At 42.3% G+C, this 18,981-nt stretch overlaps 1 pseudogene; it reads right to left on the bottom strand.

Moving 5' to 3' along the window:
- Positions 1–4,031: 4,031 nt before the first annotated feature.
- Positions 4,032–18,981, bottom strand: part of LOC108705554 — a 100,182-nt pseudogene continuing 85,232 nt past the window's right edge.

Raw genomic sequence — 18,981 nt, 5'->3', positions numbered from 1 at the left:
CTTTCTAGCAGAACTTTTCATTGTATCCCTTGTTTTTCTATATGCCAAATTCAGTACAGTTCATTTGTTTCTGTACCACCCAGTTGTGCTACATTCACTTGGGAGAGGGGAAGTGGGACATAGGGAATCCAAGGGCATCATAATAGAAGTGACAACTGTAGGATGAGCAGCACCATGTCCTACATACTCACACAACACTTTCTATATGTATCCGTTGCAGCCATACAGTATGGCCTCCCTAGCTGGGTTACATTGTCCTTTAATGCTCTCACCTCAGAGCACTGTCTGTGGCCACATTCATCTTGCTTTGCTGCTGATACTCCCTTGTTGACTTTTATAAATCTTTCAAGCAGTCAGGGAAAACAAGCCATTCAAGTGCCATTTATGACAGGGCAGTTGTGCTGATCATTGGTGTTTACACAAAGGGGACAGATATTGTATCTCGTACATGTTTACCTTTAAAGAACATTCCTCTTGAAAGAGTTCACCTGCTGGGGGACTGCTCTGCATTGTTTAAAGGCAAAATATGCATCATTTTGTAAGAAGTGTCAACTTCCTTTGAGACCATAATGTTCTATGTTCTCTATCTGTTACTCCTCAAACCCCTCAACTTGCCAATCCACCTCAATCAAACCTACTAAACCAATAACCACATTGCAAACCAGGTTTTTGTGGAAAATTTGAGGAACCAGAGGTCACAGCTTTATTAAATAACATTTAGAAGTCCCCTTCACCAAAATGTTGCCCAATTACATCAATGTAATTTTAACATATAATCCTCCATGGATGAGTCCAAAGCCCCCTGCCCTGCTCTCCTTGGTCTTTCTTCTCACCGTACTCACTGGTGGTCCATGGCCCCAGCTTCTGACCACACAATCACAGCCTGCTAGCCTGGCCATAGCCCCACCTTCTGGCACCAAACATGATCCCTTCCCTCCTATCCCAACCCTATATCCCCCACTAGCCATCCCCTTCCACACCTACCAGAGGGAGGGGGACCCTGCTGACTGGAGACTCACCTGCCCCCCATCCCTGTGTCCCCCAACATCAGTTCCAGGAACAATAGATCTCCTGTGCTTCCATTAGAATAATTACAAATTTCTTTAGGGTGAGGTCACACAAGAAGATTCAGGGAGATTAGTCACCCTGGGACAAATTCGCCTCTTCGGGGCAACAATCTCCCCAAACTGCCTCCTCCTACCTTCCCGCCAGCTATAAAGAAAAATCCCCAGGGGGATGGCGCTTCGTTTTCTGAAGTCACCCGTAGTTCTATGCAACTTCGGAAAACGAAGCGGAGCAAGTGCCATCCCGTCGGATGATTTTTCATTATAGCCCACGGGTGGGTAGGGGAAAGCAGTTTAGGGAGATTGTCGCCCCAAAGAAGAGGCGATTTGTGGCCGGGGGCGACTAATCTCCCCGAATCTGCTTGTGTACCCTTACTCATAAGCCTCTAGCACACAAGTTGTTTTGACCAGTGTTACGTTCAGGGGGAAACAGCAGTGGTTGAAATATCTCAGCTGTTGCCTCTTCCCACCTGAATGCTAAGGAAGACATGGCTTTGATAGGTCAATCACCACTCAGAACCTCTAAAGGTAGTGGTCCAGCTGTCCTCACTATGTCTATTAAAGGCTACTGTCCATACATTCCTGTGGGAAAGCAGCGTCAGGCAGTGACATTTTTGGCTGCTGCTGAGCAGAGCAGCAGTGAGAATTGCTTGTGTAGCCTTATGTAATACTTTCCCAAACAAGTGACTGGGCAACCCAAGGGGTGCCATTGGCTTGGCGAGTGCTTATTGGCCCTCCTATATACTGATGTATTATAGAAAGGCTATTGTTTCTGCAACATTTTATTCCACCCCTGAACTTGTTATGGGTAAAGGTGTATTTGTATTAATTCATATCCTCCAGAACTTCCGCATTAAGCACTGACCATAGACCAGGTATAGTCAGCACTACAGCCACCAGCACTGCTCCCAGGCTTTCTGTGCATTCTGTCAGTGGGATAATACATCTACTTAGAAATAGGGTACAGTTTCCCTTTATTTAAAGCCGAAGCACATATCCTTTGTACTTTTTTACCTTGGTTGGTTGCTGCAATTCTCAGTGTGGTCGTCAGTCCTTCCACGCAAGCCACAAACACTGTGAGCAAGTTCTGCAGTCCCATTGCTCTGTTGTAGTTGCAGCTCTGTGTTTTTAAGCAGCTGCAGTCTTTCAATTCAAATTTGAGGAGCTTTCCTTTAATAAAGGACCCTTATATATTGTTTTCAAAGGTGTCTATTAAATGGTTAATGCAGTGTCCGCTCATATCTATGAAATTGGGGCAGGGTGCAAAGCTGAAAGCAATCTCTCCTCTCCTAGAATGAAGTGCAAGAGTCGCTGCTCTCTCTCTGTATAGCTCTGCATTCACTAGCACTAAATATAAGAGGGACGGAGATTTGTGTCACATTCAGAAGTAGCAAGCTGGGGGTGCCAGGGAGCTATGGCAGGTGGCAAATACAAGGTCCCCCATGTGTCTGACAGCTGACTGGCAGCAACTCTTCATTGCCTGTGGCTCTAAGCTCCATAGCCTCCTGCAGTTGCCCCTAACTCTTTGTAAAAGGGCACCTATGTCTGTTTGAAATCACTGGGATATCTATGATGTGAAATCTGTAATCTAACATGCTGTACAAATGAAAATAACTGGCATTATTATATTCAGATTCTTTTTCACTTTAGAAGCATGTCCTCGTGGAACAGGGATGGGGGGGGGGATCCACAATGTTTTATATACATTATATACAGTTTATATACAAGATTTAGCTGGACTTCTTATTAAACACTGGCCATCATGCTGTGCAAGCCATACGACTGGGATGTTCAACCTGGAGGCCTCTCGCTTTGGCCTCATCCACATTTGTATTTTTTATGCCCATTCAGTTGGAAATTGCATCTATTTGTATTGAAGGCAGATTCACTTTCTGGCACAGTTATACCATTGCACCTACTTTGCAGCGGAGCGCAGAAATCACCTCCAAATTTAATACAAATTGATGGATATGATTTTGGGTGCCCCACTGCAGGAGTTCTGCCTGCAATTCCCAACAACCCAAAGCAGACCTCAACTGTTCTTGAGATGGTGGGAGGTGTAGTTCAGATACAGCTGGATGGATGTCCTTGTTATTTTGTGCAATGAAATGTCATTTCTCCATGCTGTACTGTACATGAAACATGTAGTTTTAATGCAGGTTATTGCCTTATTGAGTCTACAAAGTAACCCGGGCAGTAGCACATTCAATTGGTATTTGTGTATGTGATGTAATAATGCAGTTACATGTGGCAGCTAGCTGAGGGGACTGGGATTGGTGGTGCACCCAGTCACAAGACATGAACACAGGAATAATTCTTTTCTCTCTCACTTTGGTTACACGGTACTTGTTTTAATGCAATAAATCATTTGCCTCAAACCTACAAACCTGTGTAGTGAGTGATTTGCTTGAATGTGCGGCCCCTATTGTACATTGTGTGACACTCTATTAAAGGCACACTGTCATTAGAATAAATGCTTCTCTTCTGGGGTGCTGGAAACATTGGATCATGGTGAAGGTTCTATGCTCTAGGGCAGTGATCCCCAACCAGTCGCTCACAGGCAACCTGTTGTTCTCCGATCCCTTGGATGTTACTGGCCTCAAAGCAGGTGCTTATTTTTAAATTCCTGGCTCGAAGTTTTAGATGCATAAAAACCACATGTACTGCCTCATAGAGGCTCCTGTAGGCTGCCAGTCCACAAAGAGACTATGAAATACCCAATCACAGCCCATTTTGCACTCTCAGGGACCTTTTTTCATGCCTGTGTTGCTCCCCAAGGGGAACTATCACAAAAATGAAAATTTAATATAAGCTTCTATATACTGAAATAACAAACTTAATACATCAACTAAAAATTCTGCATTGTTTCTGAAATTATCAAGTGTATCTTCACTATTCTTCTCTCAGCATCTGTTTCTCTTCATTCTCTCTTCATGCAGGAGTTGGGTGTCATAATCATTGAGAGTTAGTTCCAATATATCTTATAGGGGGGCTCCTTAAAAATAATTATGCACTGCAAAATTAAATACCTGCCTGTTTTGTAACTCTCATTATAAAAACCTCTGGCAATATCTTAAGTTAATACTTACCCAAGAAAGGTGATGACCTTGTATTTAACCAATTCTTCATACAAAACTCTGGCTACTTCATCAGTGATCTGAGCCTGTGTGTCAATAAAAAGAGGCAACAGACATTCATTATATAAGAATAATCAACATCGGCGTCGGACTGGGAGTCCTGGGACTGTTACCTCGGGGGCCCCCCATCAACATTTTGTACTGGTAGAATTAATAAAACAACAATCTGCCTATCAAGTAAAATCCATGACTCATCAAGCACATCTAAAATTATTTGGTACCAAACAATGGGCAAAATGGGATACAACAGGGCACCCTGAATGGTAATATATATAATAAGATAGGTATAAAAAAAGATATGAGCTAATCCAGTCACACCACCTCTGATCAAGTGCCCAATGATGCAAAACTCATCAGGAGGGTGTGGTTAGCAAGGGGTATGCCGACAGAAAGAGGACACTGCCAAGTGATATGCTGACATTTTTTTTAAACTAATCAAACACTATAAGTGATTAACTGCCTGTGACATGTTATTATATATACAGGACCTTGCACACAGTATCACAAATGATAATTTGTTGTCGCGTTTCATGAAACGACAAAAAATTCACGAAACGTATTGAAATTAATGAGCGTCAAAATAATTATATTGCACGTCAATTTTGTCCCGAGCCACAATTTTTATACGAGTGACTATTTGGTCCAAATACATTAAAGTCAGTGGGCATACGAATAATTTTTTTTTTTGACGCGCTGTATTTTTCTCCTGACAATTGTAACCACAGCTTCAAGAATTAATTCTCTTTGCCCGAAACGCAGAAATTCGCCACAAATTTGTGTCTGACCAATTTATTCGCCCATCACTAATAATCTAACATACACCTATTTTCTAAAATGCATGATCTCTTATCTGAAGTGATTTGTTACTGACTTCTGATCATCTAAAAATGATGGACACAGTACCTGAAATTACCCAGTACACTGTATGCTATTTCCATAAGTCATAATTTCCAGTAAATTTGATTTGAAAGACTATTTACTATCACACGATTACATCGTAACTGTTTTATAACTCTCACTCTTAGGGTAAGGGCACGCGCTCAGATTCGGGGAGATTAGTCACCCAGCAACTGATCTCTTCTTCGGGGCGACTAATCTCCCTGAACTGCCTCCCGCCGGCTAGAATGTAAATCACCAGTGGGATGGCACTCTGAGCGCTTCTTTTTCTGAAGTGGCCAGAAGTTTACTCATGAGGCAACTTCGGAAAACGAAGAGCATGGATTTGAAGAAGCAACCAGGTGGAAGAAAAGCTCTAAAAAGGCTTCTTTTATCTATTATGTTTTTACACAGCATCTCATGTAAACTAAAGTCTCTTGAGAGCTATTAATGCTTTCATTTTGTAAAAGTTGCCAACCGATACCTTTCTAAATGCTAATTTACTAGTAAAATACCTCACCTGATCACAGTGAGCTTGTTGTAACATGGAATAAGTTCTTTCACCCCATAATCATTTATGTTGTTATTGTCTAGTTCCAAAGCAATCTTTTTGTGGTACAGGTATGGGATCCGTTACCCGGAAACCCATTATCCAGAAAGTTCCGAATTACGGAAAGGCTGTCTCCCATAGGCTATGTTCTAATAAATTAATCCAAATTTTTAAAAATCATTTCCTTTTTCTCTGTAATAATGAAACAGTAACTTGTACTTGATCCAAACTGAGATATAATTAATCCTTTTTGGAAGCAAAACCAGCCTATTTGGTTTATTTAATGTTTACATGATTTTCTAGTAGACTTAAGGCATGAAGATCCAAATTATGGAAAGATCCGTTATCTGGAAAACCTCGGGTCCCGAGCATTCTGGATAACAGGTCCCATACCTGTACTGATTTAGCACAAATGAGATGGCACCACAATCAGATGACGATGCTCAACAGAAACTTAGCTTGATATAGTCTGCCCATATTCCTTTGGCTGCTAGTTTTCCCACTTTCTCGCTCTGTGTTTTACAAATGCACCGTGCCATTCAAATAAAGTGAGTTAATGCATGTACACTGTTATATTCCAGAAATGGGGATCGAGGTAGGCTTTTTAGGTGGGATTTAACACTTTGGTAAAGTTAGTGCTTTTCTTTTGATCTTGATTAGTGCGCTAATTAGAACACACTTGAGAAAGGGCCTTTGCAGCCTGAAACATGTTGTGTGGACAAAAATAAAAGCACAACAGCAGACAATTTCTGCCCAAGTGTATGATTCCTAACCTCTTTGACTTATCTATACAATACTTGGATGCCTAGGACAGAGTATCCGGGGAACCACTACACGGAAAACATTTGCCTCAAACTGCAGCTGTTACACAAGCTGACCCTCTCTTTGTAATTGAGGCCAAAGAACTTTTCAAGTAAAGGGTACTGCCAAAAAGAGTCCCATGCTACTTAGTTGGCCGCTCGGGAGTGCAAATTTTTAACAAATGCTAAATAAAACTTGCCACTGATCGACAAACAAGCTTGTTACACTGAAACAAGCACCTGATTAACACAAACCCAGCCCATTCCCCATTACCTATACGAGCCCCATAGCAGGATGTCTGTGTCAGGTGCCTATCAGCTTTCAGCGGAGAAGTCCGGACCAAGGTGGAAGCCTCGTGTTAATGTCCAAGTTTGCGGTAACCAGAAAGGGATCAGGAATAAACGTAGTAAATTTCAGGCAATAGTTCAATAGGCAGGCAGAGAAGGAGCAAAGTCAAGGTTCAGGCAGGGTCAAAAAGTCCAGGAATCAGGATACAAGGAATTTAGGAACACACAGGAATGCAACAAAAAAATCCTATAATTGAGCATTGAACCCGTGAGCTCAGTGTCTTTTTATTTCAAATTTTCACGCCAAGCACGTGACGTCATTGCGCCTGGGTTGTCCCACGTGGGTCATGGGAACCACCATCTTGGATGCGATGCTCCTGGAGACGGGCGCTCCTGACATTCTGCTGTTGTCCCTTCATATTTTCCCAAGGAATTGTGCTTAAAGGAAATTTCTATGCAGTCATGAATTTATTGTATCTGTCTGCATATGCTGTAATGTGTCTTCACTACACAGAATAACATTAACTCGCCATGCAGTTAGCCAGTCCCAAGTGACACCATAACACACCTCATAGAATGCTGGGTAATAGCCTCTTTAAAATGGGAAATTGTGACAGGCTGGGAAGGATTTCAATTTTCTGAAGGTTATAACGTGCTTCTGAACAACTTGGGGAAAATAAATCAAAAGGAAAATAAATATACATGTAGCTCTTCACATTTCCATTAGACAAATCCGTTATGCAGAAAGCTCCGAACTACTGTACAAAGACCCCCGCAAAACCAAATATTTTTTGTAAATTACACATTCTGAAGAATCCCTACACTAAAGGCAGTGGTTTTTATGACATTTCTGAAGTTCACCTAAAAATATTGCAATTTGCCACATTTATACCACATAATTTCTTACATACTATTGGAAAACACTCTAAATATTGACGCCAAGGGTCTACTGAATAGTTTGATGCCCAATATGCATAGATATACCAAAGCAGGTGGCATGTGCGGACCCCAAATGAAAACATTAACTAGTAGTATAAATGCACTAACCAGGCAGATCAAACCTTCCAGTGCAGCGACAGTTCCAGCCTAATTACACTTACAGTATTAAAATAACATGTTAACAACCACGCTATTCACTCATACAAAAAAAATGACTACATTTTAGATTGCATTTTGTACATTCCTGTTTTATGTGTTTATTTTACTGATTTGAGGATACTGTACCTTTGGATACACACAAAGTACTTTGTATATAGAATATTCAGGGACATACTGGGACGTCCAGGGGCTCACCAGGGTTGTGCTTTCAAGGGCCCTAGTCCACCTTCCCCATCCCCCTGTCCCCTTCACCATCACCCCGTACCCTTTTCTACCACCTCCTTAACTTTCCAATTGACAGTCTGGGGCAGGGGTAGGCAACCTGAGGCTCCGGAGCCTCATGCGGCTCTTTATCCTGCTTGCTGCGGCTCGGTCTTGTGGCTTTGCCTATCAGGTTGGCTATACCTCTATACTGCCGTCGCACCTGCTGGCGGCTGCTTGAGTGTGTGACCGGGGTAAGTTAACGGTTAGATTACTGCAGTCGCACACTCAGGAAGCTGCCAGCAGTTGTGAGGGCTGTATAGACGTCCCAGGAGTGACAGGCAAGACTGAGCAGCAGCAAGATGATTCATCATGTTCCTTACTGCGGTCACAAACTCAAGACAATACAGGGAAGATCAGCATTGAACTTCAGAAACAGAATTTACATTAAACAGATGAGAACACTAGCATTTAATAGGGCTATTCAGTGTTTTATTTATTTCAAAGTAGTCCTACACATGCACAATGCACTTCTGTTTGTTTTAAAACTTTTAAAAGTTTATAATTTGTGTTATGTTTTGCGGCTCCAGACTATTTTTCTTTAGTGGAAGAGGGGCAAAATGGCTCTTTTGATAGTAAAGGTTGCTGACCCCTGGTCTGGGGAGTGAGACTCGGATCCAGGAGCAGGTCCTGGGCCTGTGGGGCCTACTGGGGTTTTCCCAGTGTTCCACAGGCCCAGAGTATAATTATTTTGTCTAGCTTGAATCCTCTAATTTCTAATTTCTCTCATTTCTAATTTCTGTATAATGAATATTACTATATCTGTTACATACCTATGTATGCAGGTGGATTCTTCAAAAGACTTTGGTTTCCACTCGTAGCTCTTCCCATGTCATCCAGAAAATACCTGCAATTGCATAAAGCAGTAAATTTATTATATAGTTACTTGCAATACAAACTACAATACACCTGACTAGACCAGAAAGGGTCCAGGCCTGCCTGGTTCAGGATTTTTTAGGATCCCGATAGTTGTACCACCTGCATTCCATATTGTTTGCCCAGAGTAAATGCGTATATACATGTCTAAAAACAAAACTGTTTGAATTCCCTTATGTCCAGGACAGTCTATGCATGTGTAGGAACCAAGCTTTTTTTTCTTCTTCAGTCATGGCCCTTGTAGCTGTGGCAGGCCTGGAGTGGGATTTATAAAAAGACCTGTCATTTCAAGTACACAGAGGCCCAAACAGCCCACACCAACCAGATAAATAGTGACTGTCTATAGCAGGGGTCCCAACCTTTTTTTACATTTAAATATAAAAAGAGTTGGGGAACAACACAAGCATGAAAATAGTCCCTGAGGATGCCAAATAAAGGCTGTGATTGGCTATTTGGTGGCCCCTATGTGGACTGGCAGACTACAGGAGTCTCTGTTTGGCAGTACATCTGGTTTTTATACAACCAAAACTTGCCTCCAAGTATGGAATTCAATAATAAGCACCTACTTTGAGGTTACTGAGAGCAACATCCAAGAGGTTGGTAAGCATGAGCAAACTTCCTAGAGGTAAAAGCTGTTGTTCATTTACTTTACACAGTAAGTGATATTCTGAGACAATTTGCAAATAATTAAAAAATTGTATTATTTGTGTTGTTTGTCATTTAGCTTTTTACTCAGCAGCTCTCCAGCTTGCAGTTTCAGCAATCCGGTTGCTAAGGTCCAAATTATCCTAGCAATAATTAATCTACAAGACTGGAATATGGGTAAGAGAGGGCCTGAATAGAAAGATCAGCAACACAAAGTAGCAATAACTATACATTTTGTAGCCTTACAAAGCATTTGATTTTAGATGTGATCAGTGACTCCCAGGGCCAGGCCAATCCGTCCAGCAGCCCTAGGCAACCAAGCGTCCACCACCCTCCTCACCAGTGGGCACGTGTAAACGTGCACGTGCCGTAAACGAGGGTAAATGGACAGAGGGGAGGGAGAGTAGAGTGACAGAAGGGAGAGCGGCAGAGGAGAGGACAGAGGAGGGGGGAAGTGCATCAGAGGGGAGGCAGAGGGTCAGAGGGGAGGGAGAGGAGAGTGATAGAGGGGAATGACTGGTGGTAGGCAAAGACCCATTAACAGGTACCTGCTCAGCGCCCCCGTATTTATGTGCTCTAGGTAGGTGCCTCTTCTGCCTACACCTAGTTCTGGCCCTCGTGACCCCCATTTGAAAACTGGAAAGATTCAGAAGAAGAAAGCAAATAATTAAAAAACTATAAAAAAGAAAAAAAGAAGGGCAATTGAAAAGTTGCTTAGAATGAGTCACCCCTTTAATACAAACTTAGTCCCAGAATATACACACTCTAGACACCCAATGGACAGATCCAACCCTACTTTTATAAAGGATAATATATTTCACACAAATTCTATATCTAAATACATAAAGATATTAATGTGCAGAGGCAAATTGGCTAATGCAACAAGTTTGGGGGGGGCGAGTAACGTGCTGGGGGAACTTGTTGTACAGAGGCAGTTACAAGTTTTGGCCGCAGGGAAGGGGGGTGCAGGTGGAACTCGAGTTGTGCAAAGTCAGAAGGAAAGTTTTTACAAGTTGGGAAGAAAAATCTTGAGGTGTGGAGAGGGGTAAATTTGACAAGTTTGGGCCGCAGGAGGTGTTGGTGCTGACGGTGCTTGGCATTCTCTACCTTGGCAGAGGGCTCTGGGAACAACTCCAGGGGCACGTGCGATTGATCCTTAGACCCTATCTTCTGAGGATTGGTTCTAAACAGCAGACTTACAACAATTACATGTCTGCTGTTTTGCCTTTTCCTAGAAGCCCCCCATAATTTCCTACTGGATACACTCTACAAGCCTTCTACAGGTCTCCCTCCAGCAGACCTATTTTACACACAACACACATTTATGCAAGCTTTCCTTTTTCTAATTTTAAAGACTTATTCACATATAAACATATAAACTCACACACACATGTATACAGAGTTATATATGCACTCACACAAATTTAGCAAGTGTACAACATGCGCACACACACAAAAGTACTTGTTTCCTTGCTTTTTCTTTTTTTTGCTTTTACATATGTTATATATATATATGTTATATGTAATATGCACAGTGGGGGATTAATGAGATGTGAGGCCCTTAGGTTACACTTCCCACAGGGCCCCTTATCTACGATGCTGAGCCAGGGTCACAGGTGCACAGTGCATCTGCAGACATAAGGGGCATGGGCCCATCTATTATTATTTGTTTTTCCTTTGCTTTTATAGTATCTTATATTTTTTTCTGCGCTTTTCCCTAGGCCTGGGTCTGGGTCCAGCCAAGTGCTGTACTGCCCCCTGTGTACATCTGGTACTTCCTTCCAGGCCTGAATTTTTTTTCAATTACTTTTATTTTCTTTAAAAAATAGTTTACTGTGTAACCGCAGCAGGCCTTCAGCAGTGCCGTGCTGCCCCCCATGTGTACGGCTTTTATAAAAATATTAAACTGTGCTGCAGGCTTGCAGCTGCTACTGGGCCTGGCCATGCTGCTCTTGTGCAAGGCCAGTACCTGCTTTCTGGCTAGCTGGGAGAAGATTAGGCAAAGCAGCAAAGCATGTCAGTGCCTGTACTTTGTGTGAGTCTCTATAAAGCTGCACTTATGTGCCTTGCTGTTTTGCTTAATCTTCTCCGATCCAGCCAGCACAGCAAAAATATATATTTTTAAAGAAAACAATAACTTAAAAAGCCCCATGGGCCCCTATAGGCTAGGTAAGCCTATGCATTAATTATTGACCTTTAGAAGATAAGATCCTCTAAATTGGAAGCTTTGAGGATATTTTTCAAGGTTTCAAATTTTTTTTATAACAGCTGATAATTTTAGGACAGCATTGCAATTTGGTAATTTAGGAGTAGAAACATATTTACCCATTTTAGACTAGTCCTAATCCTTTCTTTCCAAAAATGTCCAGTTTCCTAAGGGTAACCTACTGTTAGTTTTATATTTCTGAAGTCGCATTTGGGAGTCATGGGACAAACTGTATACAATTGTATTTTCATGCATAAAATAAATGGTTTCTGATATGTGGTTATATTAAGTCAAATATTTTTGACTTTTCCATTTTTTAGACATTAAGAATAGATTGCTATAAATTTGTAATTACACAACAGTACAAAAAAACCCTCCCAAATCCTCTGGTAGTAAAAGGGTTAAAACGACTGCATGACTCGCCGAATAGGAAAGCAAAAACACTAGAAATTCCACAGAACTTGCCATTTTTACAATATTCAAATTTGGAAACAAACATCATGCCAAGGACAGCAGCAAAACACAGAAACTGGCGCAGCTCGTCTGTCAATACAGTCCATTTTAGGACGAACTCGGGAAAAACGTATGTGCTACAGGCTCTCTCCCTCTGTCACAATTCCCACCTCCCCAACTTTAGCATTTAGTCATGTATCTGCCCTATTCCATTGGATCTTACCCCCCTCCATGATCTCTACATCTAAGTCAGGTGTCAGGCTTCCTTCAACTTACTTGCAGCATCCAGAATTCCTGCCCTCATTGGCATCTAAATTGTACGACTCAGATTCCCCACCTTAGCAGGTCTCAGCCAATCGCCTTCCAGCAGAGGGTGGGAACATTTATATAATCCAATCAGCAAGCAGTACTGATGCAGGTGAGCCAATCAAAAATGACTGCCCTCTGTCGGTTCTGATTGGCTGCAGCCTTGGTGGGGCGGGACTTTCTGTCAACAGGGAAGGCAAAGACGGATTATGAAGGGGAAAACATATCGTGCAGGAGAGATGACACGGAGGAGCCTGCAGATGTCTATACCTCAGGTAGGATTAAAGACACCTGTCCCCAGGACATACAAGTAACTTAGGAGGAGGGATAGAGGAGGGTGCATGAAGCATATGGGGAGGGAGCATAGAGGTGGGCGGGGTTAGGGGCGGTGCCGCAGGGCAGAGAGTAGAAATAAGGGATGACACAGGGAGCGAGGGAATAATCAGTGTGAATAATTGAATGTTAACATTGGGGAGAGCTAACCTTAGGGAGGCAGATGTTTTGCAGGTGAAATGAGTGTTACTGGAAGCTGTCCCCACAGGGACACTGACTGTACTGCCTTATACACGTGACACATGGGAGACATGGGGGTCGAGTTCTCAGGACTTTCTAGTACTTGCCAAGGGGGCTACTTAAAACAGCAAATGAATTGCTGAGGCAGCTGGGAGTTGTAGTTAACAAGTGCTGCTTAGTGAAGGAGTAACTTAGAGACAGCGGCTTGAAAACCAGTGAAAGGGGGCGGCGCTGCGTTATGCAAAGCCACGCCCCCTGTTTTCTATTGGCCCGCGGAGCCAGCAACTGACAGAACTTGTCTGACAAACTTTCCGAGCCAGGTATGCTGATGGGAAAATAGATGAACAATTTTGAAGGCAGTTTTGTGTTTCAGGGACCAGGGTACAGTACAGCTGTGTTACATTTGTACATGTGATGATATCCTTACATATTGCTATTGCTCTCCCTGCTTTGTACAGACGTTTAGTTGAGGGGTGTGTGTCAGGGATGGGCTCAATATGTCAGGAAAGTGGTTTCTAGTCATGTGTGAATATGATTCACTGGTATAGCTGCAAATGGGCATGGGAATCAAGGGATAATATGGGGTGCCCTTTTTATTCAGTACAACTGCCTCTGCCCACGTGTTGTACCAGCCAATGCACACATCCCTCTGAAGCCACACCCCCAGGAATGACAGTTAGGTCAGTTGGAAGGAGGAAGTCCTTCTTTCTGAAGCCCCGCCCACAGCATTGACAGTTAGGTCAGTTGGAAGGAGGAATCAGGAGGATGGACTGCTGGTTGTGTGGTTTTTGCTAGAATCCTGTAGCGTGTACCCCAATAATGGCAGGAAGGTGAGATATTATCTTTTTATAGTTATATTGCAGCATGGGTTGAAAAAATATGATCACATGATGACAGTTAGCTGAAGGAGTAATCAGATGGATTGCTGGTTGTGTGGTCTGACTAGTGGGCAGCAGGCAGCAGCACATACCCCAATAATGGCAGGAATGAAGGCAGCAGAGGGGACGACTGAAAGGTGGTGGGTAAGGAGAAAAGGGAAAGAAAAAGGAGGCAAGTGGGGAAACTGACAATTGAGAGTGAGAAAGAAAAGTAAGCAAGATTGGGAGCAGCAATCTGAGTACTTAGAATGGAAGGAAGGTGAGAAGGTGACCTGCCCAGCAGATAGTGATGACAGTTATTGGCAGGAGAAATCAGGTTTGCTGGTTTGCAGCATGTTTCCCAGCGTGGCTAAATTCTGGATTGAGCAACAAGTAGCATGTGTCTATCTTCTATGTCTGGTTGGGAAATAATATCTGTTATTATGTGTAGGGGTGTTGGAATTATGTTTACATATTATGAATATCACTATTACTGTAGCTAGTAGCCCAGCAGATAGTGATGAGTCTGACAGTTATTTCCGTTGGTAGGAGAAATCAGTAGGATGGGTTAATGTAATGATTTGGTGCTTTGTTAATTGATGCTATCAGTTTTTTAGATTTTTTTTTCTGTAATGATTAATTTTGTATATTATTTTAATTCCCAATTTAAAAAATTCCCAATAATGGCAAGAAGGTGAGATAGTATCTTTTTATAGTTATAGCAGCAATGGTTGACAAAATACACATAACCATCAAGGTTAACTTTTCATTTAACTAAATTATGCCTAATTTCTGGGCTGACCTGCCCAGCAGAAAGTTATTTCCATTGGCAGGAGAAATCAGGTTTGCTAGTTTGCAGCGTGTTCCCCAGCGTGCTTAAATTCTGGGTTGAGCAACAAGTCGCATGGGCCCATCTTCTGTGCCTGGTTGGGAAATAATATCTGTGCGTATATGTAGGGGTGTTGTCATTATATTTACATAGTTATGAATATCACTATTACTGTAGCTAGTTTATAGGGATTTTACTTCCAGCACTAAATTTAGCCATAAATCCAAAAGGTGCTGCATGATATATATGAGAAATGTCAGGGTTATTATAACAGCAGTCCTCTGAATATGAATATATATATATATATGGCTAAATGCTAGTACAGTTACCCATAGAGAACAATAAGGAAATACTGATACGTCTACTAGAAGGAAGATTTTGATTGGTTGCTATTGGATTATGCTTTGATGCAGTTACTGTTTTTATAGTAAAAAAATATTTTTTGTGTTAATTAATTTTTTTTACCCCTACAGCTACTGCTGCTAGTAAAGGCTGGTTCATTCCAGAGGAAAAGGAAAAAGCTCCAGACAAAAATACATGGCAAGGTAAGCCAGAATTATTAAAAATGTTATCAGGTCCCAAAGCAGCAGTTGCAGCTCACTCAGAAATTGTTATTTTAGGTACTTACACACTAGGCCCCTGGCACCAGGACCGCCATCAGAAATCACATGGCCCCATAAGACAAAATTTCCTGGGCCCCCTGGGCTGCGCCCACCACAAGCCCCACCTACAGGTCCGCCCTCCCCACCCCACAGGTTTGCCCCCCACCACACAGTAAAAAACAAAAAAAATATTGGTGGCTAGGGTTCCCACATGTTAATAAAAAATAAAAATTGGTATTGGTGGTCAGGGTCCCCCATATAAAAAACATTTGTGGCCAGGGCCCCCCCATTAAGAAATATTGGTGGCTAGGACCCCACATGAGAAAAAAAAATTGGTGGCCAGGCCCCTTAAAAATCCATGCCTTCCCGAAGTCAGCAGCTCTCAGAGAAATGGGGGGCCCGGCTAATCAAGTAAGTGTGGCATCGTTGGGCCACCCTTACCCTCGGGCCCCCTACAACTCTCCCCCCTGTCCCCCCCTGATGGCGACCCTGCCTGGCACACAGGACATTTTATTTGCAGCTGAGGCAGAGGACAGTGCCCCTTCTCCACTTGTGACTACTCCTTACTGCTCCTTATACTAATCATCAACTAGGTCTGTAGTGAACGCATACAGAACAGTGACAGACAGATCTCAGTGCTCAAGCTTTCAAGCTAGTGTTTTAGTTGGGTCACTGTTCCATCTCATCTGTGTTCAATTACATTCTTGTCATTAGTATTAGGTGCAGTGACAGGTATAGAAGGCAAGTGTTCTGCAAATAACAAAGGCCTAAGTGCTGTACGGCTATTTAGGTGCCTGTCATTTCCAGGGGGTGCCTGCCACGAGGCAAGGAGAGAACCTTGTCTCAAACGGCATTACCCTGCAAGTTACCAGAGACGACAAAAAGCCAGATTTAAAAAAAACGCAATTGCGCTATCTGCCCTAACGATGGAATAATTCTTTATTCACCTGCTGGCATTTTCATGTGCATATTTGTCAAAGGTTTAAAACAGAGATTATTTTATAATGCTGCATAGCTAAATAGTGAGCAGGGAAGTTCCTTTCTGGTAAATTGTGGTGAATTCTATTTGCCTCTAAATTAAAAAACAACACATTAGGTTTTTATTTATTAAAGAGTAAATGGATTTTACCTTAGTTCTCTAGAAGGTAACTCCCAAATTCTCTGTTCCCTTAGGGGTGTATTTTTGAAATGGGGGAAATAGGGCAAACTCTGTTTTAAAATCTTAATATCCTAAAAATTGTATATGTGTGAACAGAGAAGTAGTGTTCTGTGGCAAGCTTTATTTTTATGCTTTATTATATTTTTCCCTATTTATCTCTAAATTGCTAGAGATGTATATACAAATCTGGTAAAGTTTGAGTGCTTACTATAAATGGTGATTCTGCTTTCTTGAGAGAGAATTTAAATGTCAAATATATTGCAATGTGATTTTATTTCAGTTTAGCCATGGGAGTAATGCCAATGCACTGTCTATATATTTTCATATATTGTATACTTTATTTTGTTTAATATTAGAATATTTGAGGAGCATGTTCATGTATGGCACAACGGCAATGCATACCCCCCACCCCCAGGAATTTATGTCCTGCAAAATCATTCTTGCTCAGTAAAGTTTTTTTGTAGTGGTGGTAGCAAGTTTATGATAGGTGTTCAGTTTATGATGTAGTTGTTTTTAGTGTTTTTTTAATGTGTTGGCTGTTGGTGTGTTTATTCTCTACTTATGGAGCATTACAGCATAGAGGTGTAGTAACTGAGCCTAAATTTGTCAGCCTTTATGGATTGTTTTCGAGCCCAGTTTTTGGAGGGGCTGCCCGGGTGAAAAGTGCCTTTCCGGATTTCCAAATCCAGACAGGACATTTAAGTGAATGACATGGTGATCAGGCAATTGCTGATCGACACGTCACCGGCCCGCCCTTGACGTCATCTGGCCCGCCCCCCAACATCACCTCCCTGCCCTCGACATTATCCGCCGTCTGCCCCCAACATCATCCGACCCAAACCCCGACTTTACCGGCCCGCCCCCTGCCAGGTTCCCCCATGGAAGAAAGTTCAGAGGCGGAGAGAGGTGACGTCAGTGGGGGCAACATGTGTGCCTGGGGTATTTGCTTGGCACACAGGTTGCTCCCTGGCCCTTTCGTTTGCTCTAGGATCATTGTGGAGCAATGCGAAGGGACCCACTGACAATTTTTTTCACTTGTGACTTGAAATAGTGTTGCGCTTGGTCTACATCCACATCTTTTTTTTGCACATGACCAAAAATGTTCAATATTGTCGTTTTTGTACTGGATGGATCTCTTGCAATTTCCGTATCGTGCTTATGTTTTTGCTAATAGTTCATTGTATTTCATGTTTTTTTATTTTTTGTCCAGTGTATTGCTTTCAAATATGTATGTAGAAATCTCGTCGCTAGATGCTGAGGGTATCTTATGAAAGGTTTCTATATTTCCTTATGTTTGTGTGGTGGTCATTGAAACTTGATGCGTGTGGACCTAGGTGCAAATAGGCATTTTTTCTTATTATTACACATACGGGTAGGGTAGGGTTGCCACCTTTCTGGATATCACCCGAACAGCCTAGTTTTTGGAGGGGCTGCCCGGGTGAAAAGTGCCTTTCGGATTTCCAAATCCGGACAGGACATTGAAGTGAATGACATGGTGATCAGGCAATATCTGATCGACACGTCACCGGCCCGCCCATGGCGTCATCTGGCCCGCCCCCCAACATCACCTCCCTGCCCTCGACGTTATCCGGCGATTGCCCCCAATATCATCCGGCCCAAACCCCGACTTCACCGGCCCGCCCCCTGCCAGGTTTCCCCATGGAAGAAAGGTGGCAACCCTACATTCAGGGGCGGAGAGTGGTGGCGTCAGTGGGGGCAACATGTGTGTCTGGGGCATTTCCCTGGCACACAGGTTGCTCCCTGGCCCTTTCGTTTGCTCTAGGATCATTGTGGAGTAATGCGAAGGCACCCGCTGACAATGTTTTTTCACTTGTGACTTGAAATAGTATTGCGCTTGGTCTACATCCACATCATGTTTTGCACATGACCAAAAATTTTCAATATTGTCGTTATTGTATTGGATTTATCTCTTGCAATTTCCGTATCGTGCTTATGTTTTTGCTATTAGTTCATTGTATTTCATATTTTCTTATTTTTTGTCCAGTGTATTGCTTTCAAATTTGTATGTAGAATTCTGGTCTCTAAGAATGCGTTTAGATGCTGAGGGTAACTATTTGAGGTTTCTGTATTTCCTTATGTTCTTGTGGTGGTCATTGAAACTTGATGCGTGTGGACCTAGGTGCAAATAGGCATTTTTGCTTATTATTACACATTCAGGTAGGGTAGGGTTTCCACCTTTCTGGATAGTTTTGTGCTTGGTCTACATCCACATCTTTTTTTGCACATGACCAAAAATGTTCAATATTGTCGTTATTGTATTGGATTTATCTCTTGCAATTTCTGTTTCATGGGTATGTTTTTGCTAATAGTTTATTGTATTTCATGTTTTCTCATTTTTTTGTCCAGTTTATTGCTTTCAAATATGTATGTAGAGTTATGGTTTTGAGGTTTCTATATTTCTTTATGTTCTTGTGGTGGTCATTAAAACTTGATGCGGTGT

The sequence above is a fragment of the Xenopus laevis genome, chromosome 6L (genome assembly GCF_017654675.1).
Source record: "Xenopus laevis strain J_2021 chromosome 6L, Xenopus_laevis_v10.1, whole genome shotgun sequence".
Lineage (NCBI taxonomy): Eukaryota > Metazoa > Chordata > Amphibia > Anura > Pipidae > Xenopus > Xenopus laevis.
The sequence above is the reverse complement of the archived record's forward strand: the minus strand, read 5'-3'. Positions and strand labels throughout refer to the sequence as shown.